This window comes from Carassius gibelio, chromosome B9 (assembly GCF_023724105.1).
Source record: "Carassius gibelio isolate Cgi1373 ecotype wild population from Czech Republic chromosome B9, carGib1.2-hapl.c, whole genome shotgun sequence".
Lineage (NCBI taxonomy): Eukaryota > Metazoa > Chordata > Actinopteri > Cypriniformes > Cyprinidae > Carassius > Carassius gibelio.
Window position 1 is genome coordinate 1,519,202 of NC_068404.1, and position 5,000 is coordinate 1,524,201.

Below are 5,000 nucleotides of genomic sequence, written 5' to 3' on the forward strand. Positions count from 1 at the left end.
CATTCCTTGTTCTCCATCTTTGTTCTTTTCTTCATTCTCATCTTTGTTGGTTTCCTCCTCTTCCTCATTGTCCTGTTCATCTTCCTTTCCTTGAGTCTGCCGCAGTGAATCATTTAAATGCTCAGTTGCAGTATCTCCCATCACCTCCTGTACGTCCATATTTGTGTCCTCATTTACCTCATGTTCCATCTCTCATCTGCATCTCATGATTGCTTTGTCGCAGCCTTGGCACCGTGGGACTTTGCAGTCCCGCGCATAATGCCCCTGCTCAAAACAGTCTCGACATTTGAATTGCGGACAGTCCTTTTTCTCATGTTCCACACTTACACAGATCCTGCATGTCTTCAATTGGTTGTCATGAATCACTCTGTAGTACTGCACTCCTTCTTCAGTCATGAACCTGGTATTATATGGCAAAGATGTCACTTCTTTTGGAAACTTTACCTTTAGAAAACGTGTTCCGTCCGCCACTGTTGTCCCCGGATGATATCTCCTTCTTAGAGGCAATATGGGAGTTACTCCCCAATCTATCAGTTTTTGAATGATTTCCTCATCTTCTATATAGCTGGGCAGACTCAAGAAAGATACCATCCTTTCTGTTGCACACAGTTTCCTTATCTCACATTCTTTTCCGTTAATCATGATTCCATTCAACAGTGAATCACAGTCCAACTCACTTTCCATAGTCATTTCAAATTCATTGTTATTCTTTCTTCTTAGTCCGATCAGTTTTCCAATTCCTACTTTCTCTTCAACTGATTTAATGATCATTATTACTGTTGTGTTTTCTATATCTTTTACAGTCATTGTTAATGTTGCTTCTTTTCTGTATTGCCTCTGATACTTTGTTTGGTGGCTCAATTTCTTTATCATTTGCTGTCGTTGAGATAAATCATTTCTTTTTACTTCAACTCCATTATTAGTTCCAGTACCTTCAGTTGTTTGTAGTTCTATTTTTCTGTCTTGTCCATTGGTTTTTCCATCTTGTTTTCTCCTTGAAACCACCTTTGCCCAAGTCTCATTCCTGCTTTCAGCATTCCCTTCATTCATATTCCTTTCCATCTCGTCAGCAATATATCCAGATTCTCTGATCCCCATCTCATGTCCATTTGACAGTCCGTGTCCTTTGTCCATTAAATCTGTCATTTTGTTATATGAAACCCCAAACAGTATAAACTGTTTGGGGTTAAAAAAAACACTAACTAATATAAACTCAACACAAACAAAAAACAAACAAACCAACTAATAAAACTAAACCAAACTACAAAATGGAAGAGCCTCTCTCTTCCTACTACTGCCAACTCACTTCCTGTTGCACTCTAGCGCCCTCAGGTTGGTATGGCCGTAAGCGAAGACTGCCGCAAAGAGAGGGCTATTTAGAGATCAGCCAATCTAATCGCCAGTACATTATCTAAGTTGGAAAGAAAACCCAAAAGCTTAAAGCACCTGGTATTCCTAGCCGGTCTCTCATCCAAGTACTAACCAGACATAAAGCCTGCTAAGATTCAGAGATTGGGCATTGACTCTTTTTTTTTCTTTTTTTGCAACATTATTATATAATTTGTGAAATTTTCCAAAAAGTTTAAAGCATCTGTTATTCCCAGGCAGTCTCCCATCCATGTACTAACCAGGCCCAAACCTGCTAATATTCAGAGATCGGGCATTGACTCTATTTTTTAGCAAAATTATTATACACTAAGTGAAAAATTTCCAAAAAGCTTACAGCAACTGGTATTCCCAGGCGGTCTACCATCCAAGTACTAATCAGGCCCGAACCTGCTTAGCTTCCGAGAACAGACAAGATCGGGCATAGCCAGGTTGGTATGGCCGTAAGCGAAAAATGCCGCAAAGAGAGGGCTATTTAGAGATCAGCCAATCTAATCGCCAGTACATTATCTAAGTAGGAAAGAAAACCCAAAAGCTTAAAGCACCTGGTATTCCTAGCCGGTCTCTCATCCAAGTACTAACCAGACATAAAGCCTGCTAAGATTCAGAGATTGGGCATTGACTTTTTTTTTTTTTTTTTGCAAGATTATTATATAATTTGTGAAATTTTCCAAAAAGTTTAAAGCACCTGGTATTCCCAGGCAGTCTCCCATCCATGTACTAACCAGGCCCAAACCTGCTAATATTCAGAAATCGGGCATTGACTCTATGTTTTGGCAAAATTATTATATACTAAGTAACAAATTTCCAAAAAGCTTACAGGACCTGGTATTCCCATGCGGTCTCCCATCCAAGTACTAACCAGGCCCAAACCTGCTTAGCTTCCGAGATCAGACGAGATCGGGCATGGCCTTTTTTTTTTTTTTTTTTTTTTTTTTTTTTTTTATTAAGAAATTTCAATCAATAAAATACAATCGATTAAACACAATCAATAGAAAATACATAACATTGACTTTACACATCTCTACATTACACATCTTTCCTTTACATAGATAATTTAAAAAACTCTTCCACTTTCTGGCAAACTCCACATTAAATCGTTTAAAACACAACAGACTTTTGGGGTAAAAACATCATAAAAAGAGTCTAACATATTTACACCTTTAAAGTAAACATACAGTCTTTCAATATATAATTCTGTTTTTCTTTTAAACACACTCCAAACATCCAACAAATTTTTTTCCTTTTTAGCCAAAGTTCTTCTGTCCCATATTGCACTTTTCATTAGCATTACACACAGATTAATGAAACTTTTGTTTTTACACTTTTTTTCCCAACCAAACATGACAACTCTGTTCCATTCCATTATATTTGCATCCCACTCCTCAGTCACATCTTTAATTAAACATTTACATTTCCTTAAAAAGTCCTCCAACTCTCTACAATGTAAAAACATATGTAAAATCCCCTCTTCCTCTTCCTGGCACACTTTACACAGAGCATTTTCTTCCATTCCTATTTTATTTAAAATTACATTAGTAAAAACCACTTTATGCCTTATAAAATACTCCAAACATTCCAATTTAGTTTCCACACATTTCCCCGTCATGTTTCTCCATATACACTCTTTTTTTAAATCTTTGAATTTCTGCACTCAGTATCCATTTACAATCGGCTCTTTAAAAACATCATCTCTAAAAGCACAATAAATCATTTTCACAGTACATTCCTTAAAATCATAAATTTTTTCCCCAAACTTCACATGAATACATTTCTCTTTTGGCTCTCCTTCCATACTTTCTATTCTTTTTATCCACTCTTTAGGTATTGCATTTTTAATGATTTCATATTTATTTTTTATTTCTTGTTCACTGTAATCCTCTTTTGCCTCCTCCATTGCATCTACAATAAATTGTGTCGGTAAAAACCCTTCTTTAAATTCATACAAAACATCTCTCACTCTTGTTATCCCCACATCCATCCATTTCTTTAAAAACAATTCTTTGTCTTGTTTTAAAATGTTTTTGTTTAAAACAGAGGTTGATTTAAAATGTTTTCTCTCCCATGTGGATCATACTCAACTTTGTCTAAACATTTTCCCCAGGCACTAAACATTTCCCTATAAAACTCTGGTAAGCACTCTGTCATCCAATTCTTAGTTTTCATCCATAAAATCCCATCCCCCATGTTAAAATCCCCACATTTGTTTAAAAAATATTCCATTGTCTTTTTCCATGCTGCTTTGTGACCATCATCTAGATATTTTTTTACTATTTTAACTCTTAAGCTATTTTTTCTCTGTTCAACATCAATTAATCCCATCCCTCCTTTCCCTACTTCTCCTATTAATGTACTGTATGCAATTCTTGACGGTTTACCATTCCATAAAAAATCTAAAAAACATTTTTTCAACCTTTTCTCCACCCACACTGGCATAGCAGTCACATATAAAACATACCACAACTTTGACACCATTAACACATTTAAAATTAAAACCTTCCCTTTTAAACTTAAAGTCCTCAATTTCCAAAAATTTAACCTTCTTTCAATTCCTCCTACTATTTCTTCCCACATTTTTTCTTTAACATTCCTTTCATCTTTTCCCATTAGAACACCTAAAATCCTTATTTCTTTTGTTTCTTTAAAATGAAAATAATCAGTTAAAGCATTTACTCCTCCATATCTCACATATGTTGTTTTTTCTTCATTTATCTTGCCTCCTGATCCCTACAAAACATCTGTACCACTTCCATTACTTTATTAACACTCTCTATATCCTTAACTATTATTGTTGTATCGTCTGCATATTGAAATATTTTTTCATTTCCCCCACTTCCTTCAATGTTTATCCCTCTTATGTCTTCATCTATTTTAACAGCTAATCCCAATGGTTCTGCAACTAAAGAATATAAAAGCGCCGATAATGGACATCCTTGTCTTATTGACCTAGTAATTTTAAAACATTCTGTTAAAAAACCGTTACACTGTATTCTTGTTATTGCTCCCCTGTATAAAATTGTAATCCACTTGACAAAATTATCCCCAAACCCGTACCTTCTTAAAATTCCAAATAAATAATCATGCTCCACTCTATCAAAGGCCTTCTCAAAATCCAAACTAATAACATATCCTTTTTTGTTTTTTTTCTTTCATATATCTTATTCTATCTATTATACTTAAAGTTGTATCTGCTATATCTTTCCCTTTTACTCCATACACTTGATTTGTTTTAATTATGGTTGGCATTACCTCTTTCAATCTATTGGCTAAAACTTTTGTTAAAATTTTCAAATCTGTATTCAGCATTGTAATTGGTCTATAATTTTTTAGGTCTACTTTATCTCCTTTTCTTTTATATATCAACTTTATTAATCCCATCCCCATTCTCTGATTCATTTCCTCTTTTTTAAAAATGTCTTCATATACTTCTTTTAAAATACTGGTTAAAAAATCTTTAAAAACTATATAAAATTCACTCCCCAAACCATCTATACCTGGACTTTTATTTTTGTTTAATTCACTTATTGCTCTTTTTATCTCTTCTTCTGTTATCTCTTCATCACAGTCTTTTTTGTCTACATCTCCTACTGTTGTTTTTATTTGATTTAGTAACT

The 5,000-nt window shown here is 34.4% G+C and overlaps 1 pseudogene; it reads right to left on the reverse strand.

Moving 5' to 3' along the window:
* Positions 1-1,716: 1,716 nt before the first annotated feature.
* LOC127965740 (uncharacterized) lies at positions 1,717-1,835 on the reverse strand (annotated as a pseudogene).
* Between the last annotated feature and the right edge of the window lie 3,165 nt (positions 1,836-5,000).